Source organism: Marmota marmota, unplaced genomic scaffold (assembly GCF_001458135.2).
Source record: "Marmota marmota marmota unplaced genomic scaffold, marMar, whole genome shotgun sequence".
NCBI classification, from domain to species: domain Eukaryota; kingdom Metazoa; phylum Chordata; class Mammalia; order Rodentia; family Sciuridae; genus Marmota; species Marmota marmota.
Genome location: NW_026000221.1, coordinates 9146483 through 9157395, shown reverse-complemented (window position 1 = coordinate 9157395; position 10913 = coordinate 9146483). Strand labels below are relative to the sequence as shown.

General features: G+C 38.6%; 1 long non-coding RNA gene across 1 annotated transcript; it reads left to right on the top strand.

Annotated features, from left to right (window-relative positions):
• Positions 1 to 696: 696 nt before the first annotated feature.
• LOC125612934 lies at positions 697 to 8243 on the top strand. Its single transcript, XR_007343414.1, has 3 exons — positions 697 to 781; positions 7266 to 7419; positions 8006 to 8243. It is a non-coding gene; the product is annotated as an uncharacterized LOC125612934 (long non-coding RNA).
• The last annotated feature ends 2670 nt before the right edge of the window (positions 8244 to 10913 follow it).

Here is a 10913-nt window from a genome sequence, read left to right as displayed (position 1 = left end):
GTCCCGACTCCTAATGTCATTGCATAAGGGATTAATATTTCAATATATGAATATTGGAGGAAACACAATAACTCTATCCATAACAGGCTGTTAGAGGATGAACTGTCATACCACTTTCCCCCAGAGACTAAACTATCTTATATACCCAAAATCAATATATAAGGTTTCTAGTTCCCCAAGAACTTCTCTAAGGTTCATTATCTTATGATGATTATGATGATTCCTGTCCTGATAAGTTTGAAGTAGTGTCTCATCATAGCTTTGACTTCTATTTACCTCATGATTAATGAGGTTGAGTATATTTTAATGTGCTTATTGGCTATTTGTGCTATCTTTTGGGAAAATGTGTATTTAAATACTGGGTCCATTTCTTAAATGGATTATTCATTTTTTGTTGAGTTAGAAGAGCTCTTTTTATATTCTGCATATTGAACCTGTATCAGAAATATAACTTGAAAATAATTTCTCCAATTCTGCAAGCTATTCTTTCACTTTCTCAATAATGGACTTTGAAAACATTTACGTTTTCGGGGTTTTTTTATTTGTTGTCAAGGAAATTATGTAATCTTATCAGTAAGTTTTCATGCAAAACTATCCATATGATGTCAACACTCTCAACTTGTAGGAGTTGCAGAAGGGTTTTTGTGAACATGTTTTGAGATTCTTGCTGACATTTGTGTAACTGTAGATTCCATCTTCAGCTTGATTCCCCTCTGTGAACCTGGGAGACTCACAGAGATGCAGTTGTCCAGCTGTTGATGACATAAGCCTATAACAAAAGGTTAGTATTCCTGACCTCAAGTGCTAATAATAATTTTGAATTTGAAAATTGAGGACTATCCATCTAAAATTGATTGATTCAAATAAGAAAAACAGGACTATAAAACCATGGTATTTTAAAATAGATATACACTTAACACATAAAAGTTAAAAGTTATTTAAACCCACAAAACTTAGTATTTCTTACTGCTGCATAAGCCTTCATTACTAAGGAATTCATCATTGAATTTTCTTCTTGATACATGATATTTGCACATTTTGATTGGGTACTTCAATAGGTGTATACAATGTCTAATAATCACATCAGAACAGTAAGTATTTCCATCTTTTAAAGCATTTATCACTTTATGTATTGGGAATTTTATACTCTTCTAGTTATTTTGAAATATGTCATATTGTTTTAACTGATACCTATGTGAGAATAGAGCCTTAATGAATTCCTCTACTCTGTGTTTTGGTGCCCCTTTTCAACTTCATTCTGTCCCAATGTCCCCTGCCTTCCCCAATCTCTAGTGGCCATAATTCCATATGATTCTTCTATAAGAATTATTTCTTGGTTTCCATAAATGAATGAGAATTTGTGCTATTTGTCCTTCTACATTTACTTATTTCACTTAACATAACAACTTCCATTTCCTTCCATGTTGCTGTAATGGCAGGATTTCATTCTTTTTAATGGATGAATAGTATTCTACTTTACATATATACCACATTTTCTTTACTCATTCAGGCACTGAAGGTAATGGGGGGGGATTGCATATTTTAGCTATGATAAATAGTGATGCAATAAACATTGGAGTGCAAAAATCTTTTTAGTATAATGATTTCATCTCCTTTAGGTATATACCCATTAGTGGAATCACTGGATCACATAATAATTCTAGTGTTAGATTTTCTAGGAAATCTCCATTCTGTTTTCCATTGTGGCTGTACTAATTTACATTGCCACCAATGGTGTAAGATATTTTTTTTTCTTGACAACCACCTGAGCATTTGCCATTTTTTTGCCTTTTTGATGAGAGTCATGGTAGCCAGGGTAAGGTAATATCTCATTTTTTTAATTTATATGTCCATGATGAATACTGAGAATAAACATTCTCTCATGTACTCCTTGGCCATTTATATATCTTCTTTTGAGAAGTGTATTTTAATTCTTTAACTCTGTTTTAATTGTATTGGTTTTTGTTGATATTCAGCTTTTTGAGATCATTTATATATTCTGGAGATCAATCACTTATCAGATGATTAGTTTTAAATATTTTCTCCTACTCCTTGTTCTTTTTTTTCCCCCCACGGATTGAACCCAGGGGTACTCAACCACTAAGTCACCTCTCCATAACCCACCTCCTTTTATAAATTTTGAGACAGGGTCTTTTGAGACAGGTCCTTTCTAAGTTGCTGAGGTTGGCTTTGAACAGTCCTCCTGCTTTAGCCCCTGGAGACAATGGGATTAAAGGCAGACACCATGCCTTAGTTCTGTTGATTATTTCTTTTTCTGTGCAGAAGCTTCTTAATGTAATGTAATCCTATTTATTTATTTTTGTTTTTGTTACCTGAGCTTTTGTGGTACTACCTAAAAAATCATTGCCTGCACCAAGGTCTTTAAGTATTTCACTTTTGGTTTTTTTTGTAGTATTCATACTGTTGAGCTTTAACATTTAGATCTTTGATCCATTTTGAATGTAGAGAGAGAAAAGAATCTAGTTCCATTCTTTTGTATGTGCATACCCAATGGTGCCAGCATATTTATTGAAATTTGCCATTTTTCCACTACATATTCTTGATGCCTTCGTTAAAAAAAAAAAAAAAAAATTGGTTGGCTCTATAATTTTGGCTAAATTTCTGTTTTCTGTATTCTGTTTCATTGGACTATGTGTCTAATTTTATACCAGTACCATGTTGTTTTAGTTAATATAACTTAATAGTGTTTTGAAATTAAACATTTTGATGGCTCTAGCATTAAGGGGTTTTGTTTTGTTTTGTTTGGCTCTTATTTTCCTTTCTGGAGAATCTTGTTGGCTCCTTTGGGTCTTTGAATTTTAAAATATTTTTCTATTTCTGTGATGGAAGTATTGCATATCAATTACATTTCATGTATAGATTGCTTGGGTAGTATGCTTATGTGAAAATATTGATTCTTTTTTTTTTAATCAATGAACACAGTATGTTTTTGTATTTTTGGGGGGTGTACTGGGGATTGAACTCAGGGACACTCGACCACTGAGCCATATCCTCAGCCCCATTTTGTATTTTATTAGAAACAGGGTCTCACTGAGTTGCTTAGTGCCTCATTTTGCTGAGGCTTTGAACTCAAGATTCTCCTGCCTCAGCCTCCCGAGCTGCTGGGATTATACGCATGCCATATCTTGTCCAGCTATGTTTCCATTTTTTTGTGTCCTCTATTATTTATTTCATCAGTGTTTTATAATTTTCATGGTAGAGATCATTCATTTTCTTAAGTATATCCCTCAAGATTTCATTGTTATTATTTTGAATAGAACTGATTCCTTAATTGTCAGCAAATTTGTTATACTTGTACAAATATGCTACAGTTTTTGCATGTTGATTTTGCATCCAGGAACATTACCAAATTTATTCATAAATTGTTAACAGTTTTTTGATAGAGTATGTGAGTCCTTCTATGTATGGAATCATGTCATCAGAAAAGACTGGTAATTTAAATTCTTCCTTTCCAATTTGGATGCCTTTGATTTCTGTCTCTTTCCAGATTGTATCTATTGAAACTTTCATTACTATATTAAATAACAGGAATGAAAGTGGACATCTTATTGTGTTTTTTATTTTAGAGGAAATATTTTCAGCTTTTTTTTTTACTAGTATGATATTGGCTATGTATTATTCATGTATAGTCACTAACATTCTGAACTATGTTCATTTTTAATTTGTGAGATTTTTATCATAAAGGAATGTTCAATCATATTTAGAGCTCCTATATTAAAATTATCATGTGTTTTGATGTGTCATATTGTTTTTTATTGATTTGAGTTTTTTGAGCCCTCCTTGAATCCCTGGGATGCATCCCATCCAATCATGGTATGTGTTGATTTGAATATGGGGCTGAATTCAGTTTACTAGTATTTTTGAGGACTTTTATACCTGTGTAAATAAGGGATATGTGTCTGTTATGGATTGGATATGAAGTTTCTCCCCAAATTTCCTGTGTTAATGCAGTAATATTCAGAGGTAAAATGAGATTGTGAGAGCTATAACCCAATCAGTCCATTCTAAGTTGAATGTTCTGAGTGGGTGATTACCTTAGGCTGGAGGGGGTAGCTGGAGGAGGTGGGTCACTGGGAGTGTGCCTTAGAATGGCTCAACTTCCCTGCATCCCCTACCCCATTAATCTGTCATGTATCAGCTTTCCTCTGCCATGCCATAGACCATGTTGTTCTGCTTTACTGTAGGCCCAGAGCCATGGCATTAGCTGTCTATGGACAAAGAAAGACCTCTAAAATTGTGAGCCAAAATAAACCTTCCCTCTTCTAAATTATCCTTCACAGATATTTTGGTCATAGCAATGCAAAAAGATTAAAACAGAGTCTATATTTTTGTTGTTTTATCTTCCTTTTGTTTGGGTATCAATGTTCTGCTGGCTTTATGAAAATAGTTTAATCATGTGTTTTCATTTCAAATTTTTGAAATAGTTTAAGTAGAATTGGAATTAGTTCTTTAAGTGTTTTGTACAATTCAGTTGTAAAGCCATTAGGTCTAGATGATGTTTTTTTTTTTTTTTTTTTTTTTAAGATGGGAGACTTAATTATGGCCTTATATACTCATTATTGATCTTATTATATTTTCACTAGATTTTCTACTTATCTGGAGGAGTCTCAGTGTCTCTCTGTCTGTCTCTCACTCTCTCACTCTTAAGTGAAATTTACTTTTTGCTCTTGCCTTAGTGTTTCTTGGGTTTCAGCACCCTGTTCTGATTTAAAGATGGTATCACAACTAGACATTTAACTATTCATCCTTCCTTCCTCTATCCATCCATGCCTCCAACTACTCATTTATCTGTCAATCTATGTATTTGTCCATCCATCCATTCACCCAGTCAGCCAAAAATCATTGACATTAAGTGAAAAACTCCTAGGTGTTATGTTCTCTACTAGGCACAGGGAATACAAAATTAAATAAGATCCAGTCCCTTTTCTCACTTAAGATAGTTCATAGGCTAGGAGAAGTGCTTATAGCACTTCTATAACTTCTGTAGAAGTTTTGACATGAGCAGGACTTTGGATTTTATCATGGCCCTTGTTTCAGTGTAGTTTGAGTCCTTATAAGTAGATCAGGGCAAGGCCCTTGGTTCAGTGTGCTTTGTGTCCTTATAGGGAGATCAGGGTGGGGCCTTTGGTTCATGATGGCGTGTGTCCTTATAAGGACAACTGGGTGGGCCCTAGTCCAGTGTGCATTGCATCCTTATAAGGAGATCAGCACAATCTTTGATTCAATGTAACTTGCTTTGTTATATGATTATCTTCCCTCCTATTGATGATTGTAGTGAAATATTTCAATTCCCTTACTTCTCATTTTGGGTATGCTCTCCGATATGCTTTGAGGTTTCCATGGGGGTTGCATTGAAAATGAGAAAGAGATGCCACTCTGGTGTGAATCTATAGCAACAGGACTTCAGCAGGATACAGATACAGCTGCTGTAAGTCTCTCCCAACCTCTCCCCAACCCCTCCCCCTCAGTTATTAATGTTACAGTGATATATATATATAGTATTTATTCAAAACCATAGAATAAAACTGAGGTGTTTTTATACCTTATTCTCTTACATCTTATAGAAAACATAAGCTGTACTAGCTTTTATGATTGTCATGAATTCGCTTTACCAGGGATCTTTTTTTCTTCATCAAGGTCTGAGTTCCCTATCTAATGTTCTTCAGTGCAACCTGAAGGACTCTCCTTTCACAGAGCACATCTAGTGGGGACCAACTTCCAGGCTCTTGTTTATTGCATGCTCTGGTTTAAGAGAGCTTCTTCTACATGTGCAAGGGACTTGGTTTATTTCCCAGAACTGCACACACACACACACACACACACACACATTTGTCAAGCTGAGTGTATGGTGTGTGGCTGTGTTTTAGGTAGTTTTTTGTCTCTGTGACCAAAGCACCCAATAAGAACAACTTGGAGGAGGAAAAGCTTCTCTGGGGCTAACAGTTCAGAGGTCTCAGTTCCTAGACAGCTGACTCCATTGCTCTGCCCAAGGTGATGCAGTCCATCATAAGGCAAGGGCCCAGTGGTGAAAAGCTCCTTGGTTCAGGGCAGCAATGAAACAGAAAACTTGAGCGTAGATATGATGAGGTATTTCAAAGCCAGAATTTTACAGGTTTTCAGACTTGAAAAGATCTCTGAAGTAGCCTACGAATTTTAATTTCTAAGCAAGAAAATATCGATTTCTATGACCCACTAAAGCACAAGACCTTCCAGTGCCCTTTCTTATTCTTACTATGATAGTAGAAAAGGTCCTGGAGGCCCAAAAGTGAGATGACCACTGGGGGTTATGCCCAGGTGTAACTGGGTCATTTCTTGTTCTGACCTTCAAGAAGCCATTATGAGGGAATTTCAAATGGCAGGCATATAAGTGAGTGGCTGCAGCTGGGTTTTTGTCCATAAGAACAGGAAACTCTTGGTGGTTACCAGTTGGATGCACAGATAGTTAGTATGTTTGGTGGTGGTTGGTGGCTAGTGGCTGGTAATTGTGGTCTTTGAATAGTGTTTTTTTTTTTATTTGGATTATTTTTTATTTTTTGCTTTTTTTTCTGTTTTGGTGTATTATTATATATTTTAAGCTATCATCCTTGTTCCAGTTTAGGATGAGCAGTAAGAGTATTCAGAGTAGTGTAGCACTGCAGGGGCAGAGCTCCTGCTATAAACCTGCCATCACGAACCATTATAGGGTCCTGCAGGACACTGCGGAAGGGGGCTTCATCCAGGTGAAACTTGCCAGCCATCTGTTCACTGGGACAGAGGCTGTGGTGAAGGTTTTGTCAAAAGTAGCTTCCAACTTCCCCTTGTTCTCTGAACTGGATATGATGAAGGCCTTGGACCACCAAAATACGATCCAGCTCTTCCAGGTCATTGAGACCATTGACTGTATCTACATTGTCGTAGAGCATGAAGATGGAGGACGGCTATGGACTTCATCCTGGAACCTGATGGCATGCAGGAGGAGGAAGCCCACAGATAGCTCAGGCAGATCTTGCAAGCTGTGCAGTACTGTCACCAGCAGGGTATTGTGCACCTTGACTTCAAGGCAGAGAATGTGATGGTGGATGCCAACAGCAGTGTCAAACTAATCAACTTAGGCTTGAGCACCAGATTCACAGCTAGAGAGGTGCTGAAGAGGGTCTGGGGCACTCTCTTATACCTTGTCCCTAAAGTTGCCCAGGGGAAGGAATATGAGGGCCTCCTGGCAGATGTCTGGAGCCTGGGTGTCATTCTCTATTTTATGCTCACAGGGAGATGCCCATTTATGGCAGCAAGCAGAAAGCAGCTGAAGAAGCTGATCATGAAGGGTAAATATGACATTCACCCTCATGTGTCAAGGGAATACAGAGCCTCATCAATGATATCCTGACAGTGGATCCCATGCAGAGGCCCACCATACAGCAGGTAATGAGGGCACCCAGGGCTGAGCCAGGGTGAGGAAAATGGTTTGCCCAGTCCTTCTAGTGAGGCACACCCCAAACTTCTGCATCTCACAATTATAAAAATCATGATTGAGATGAATTACTACCCCTATAAAGATACCTGGGTGTCCATGGCCAGTGGGAAATTTGACCATGCTATCATGAATGGTCATCCTCAAGCACCAGAGAACCCAGCAGGAGGCATGTGTACACCAGGTGAAGTCCCTGCATGGCCCAGGCCCTATGGATTCTCCCAGGGTCTTCCCCAAGAAGTGTTCTAGTGAACCTGCCCTTCCTTTGCCCTATAAGCAAAAGCAGCCTGAGGAAGCCCGGCAGCCCAGCAGAAGGCTGCTGGAAGTGCCAGCATGCTTGACATTCCTCTCAGCTTCCTCCATGAGGACATGCCCCACAGCCTAGCTTCCAGCCTCACCCTGTGCCCAGCAGCTCATCCTCCCAAGGGACCTCCACAGGGCAACCCCATCACAGCAGCAGGGGTTTAAAGAGGCTGAGGAGGAGAATCATCAAATGCACCAAGCAACTCTGCTGCATATTCTGCTTCTGTTGGCTAGTGTCCAGAAACAGGGTGGTTCCAGTGGAAATGCCCAGCCCAGACAGAACCAACAGACAGGCAGAAGACCCTGAGCTCTGTGGATGCTGATATCATGGTGTGGGCGTGAGGTGTGCCAACTGGCTCAGGCTTCTCTGCATGGATTCCAGGCAGCAGCTCATCTGCATTCACCAGGAGTCTCCTGGGCACCCATCTGTGATACACATCATAGAGAATTTTCCTTGGGACAGTTCCCTCTGCCCTCCGCTTTGTTCTCTCTCCAATGCTTTGGAAGAAATTTATTCTTAATTTTTCTTCACAAATTTTATAATAAAATTGATGTTGCAAATGTTTCAAAAAGGCAGACTTTTTTTTTTTTGAAAGGCCTCAAGGCAAGGGTCAGAGCCCAGCAGCCAACCTCTCCAAGGCCTGGACCACAGTGCCTCCCTCTCCTGCTCACTATATATATTTGCTCACTTTGAGCCATTATAGATGCAGACTTATTTACCTTAAGCTAATGAATATGGGGCCTTATTCCCCTTGACATAGTATAGTGGAGATTGTCCTCATGAGCCAGTGCAGACTTGATTCACTTTGAGCTGATTGCTTTGGCTAGAAGGAATCCTTTTCCTGGTCTTCAGGCCCCACCCTGAAGTGTGTGGGGAGGGAAGGTTGCAGCTGTTGGAGAAGATAGCACCTCTTGCAAGGCATTGGAGTGTTCTATGGCTTTATCTCAATAACCCCACACACAGGGAAGTGAGATCTGGGCCAGTGCCCACTCAACAGCTTCTCCTGGTCACAGCTAAAGGTTGTAGAGAGTGAACACCTGGGATTTGGGGAGGAAAGATGTGAAATCTCATAGATACTACTTACATAAATCCTAGTATACCCATGTGGAATTGCTCTTATCTTTAGGTTCTGTTGACACTGAATTTTGTAAAGTGAAATGCATACAAAAAGTAAGAATCTCAGGTTAGGACAGGAGGCTTTGTATACCCACCAGTCCTTGAATATCTGCAGATCTGGCACTCCCAGAGCTGCCCTGGGCAGCTTCTTTCTGCCCTTCCCTTTAGTGGTCAGAAATTGCTATGTTTCAAAAAAAAAAAACAGATGTCTCATGTGTCATTTTAATAACTTGCTCTTTTTCACCTTGAGCCAAGAAAAAAAGTTTTAAAGTAAAAATACTTTATTATGATGTTTTAACCAGATGTATTATTTGTAAGTTTCAGCAATGAAGGAATACGTATTATCCTATTCACATAACAGATTTTCTCCAATTAATATATCCAGAAAAACACTCTCAATATGTAAAATATAGCTACGAGAATTTTAGTTTTGTAGCGTTTTAATAATGATATGGGATGGAAGAATTTTAAATAACTCTAAGTTGTATAGTTCAATATTTTAAAACTTTAGTCTTAAAATAACATGTCCATAACAAAATGTTTCCAAGAATCTCTTAAAGAGTTGGTAAGAAGGCAGCCCTGCGCTTTCTTGTGCCATTTTAGTTGAAAATGCTGTGTGCTTATCAAGCCCATAGTCATAGAAGTGGCAATTAAAATATAAAAATAATAAAAGGGTTTGTTTGTTGAGAATTAATTGTTAAAGCTGAGCACTCTGGAAACTAGGCTGTTAGAGCTACAATTCTTGCCTTAACCTCCTTGTGCCTCATTTTCACGAATGTGAAATGTGGACAGTGATAGATCACTCTGAGAAGATTAAAGGTTCAACCTAAGTTATAATTTGGATATTGTTCAGACCCACACTTGCCACCATACCCACAAATGTTCATGCATATATAATTTAATGAATAAATGATTCATGATACCATGATTACACATTTTCAAAGTAAGGTCTGGTTTAAAGCCTAACTTTATGTTAAGTGATATGAAAAAAATTTCCTACCTGACCTGTCCCAAGTCCTAAACTTATGGTCAATATTAATCTGATCAGAATCACTAGAGTTAAAAAGATGTGAAATATTTTAATCACAAAAGGGAGTTTGCTGAGAGCCATAGCCAAGTAGGAATGACACATGGCATTTTTGGTTGAAAGGTGATGCCAGCAAGCCATTGAGATGATAATGATTATGTTAAGATGTGCATCCAATTGGAGATTAGACCCCTGCCAACCACCTCTGCCTGCTACTTTGGAGCTCTCTGCTACTTTGGAGCTCCTCCTGGACTTCCGGAGAGTTCCGATTGGTTGGGGAAGTGCGGTAGGAGGGAATTCCAGAGGAGGGATTTCCTGTTGGTGTAGGGTGTCCCAGGAGAAGGCCGCGTGCATGGCATTCACGGGAGTTTTGGAAATAAAGTTTGTTCCTGCTTGAGTGACTCATGATTTTGTGCCCAGCCAGACTGCGGCATTTGACAGCCCGTGTGGGGAATTCCTGAAGCTCAGAGGTAAGTGAAATTGCTCACCCTGAGGGAGGGCGAGAGAATGGGTGACCATTTCAAAAAACAATGTGTTCTTGTTTTGATTTGTTTTGTTTTTGTTTCAAGCTGCCTATCCCTAGAAATTTCTCAGGCAAACTGTGAAAAATGGTTGGCTCAAGGTTTGAAGTTGTTCGGCCCTGAGGAAGAGATAGAGATAGACCATGAAAATACATTTCAAGAAAATTGGAAAATTGATGCAATGATTTTTTGTTCCGTTTTTGTTTCATTCTGTTTCGGTTTTGTTTTATGTTATCTTGTTGGGTTCCATTGTCTTTATAGTAGATTAGAAATTAGTAACAAACAAACCGAAAGAGTGTTAAGTAAATTGTTAGCGGTTCAGACCATGGAGAAAGACATTCTAGATCAAACAAAAGAGAAGGTCTCTCGAGCTAGTCAGACAGAGGAAGAAAATTTAAAGGAAAAGGTGCTATTAGGGAAAAAGCTACAACAGGAGGCTGCTACTAACACCGTTCTATCACCAAAGGGCGTAATTCA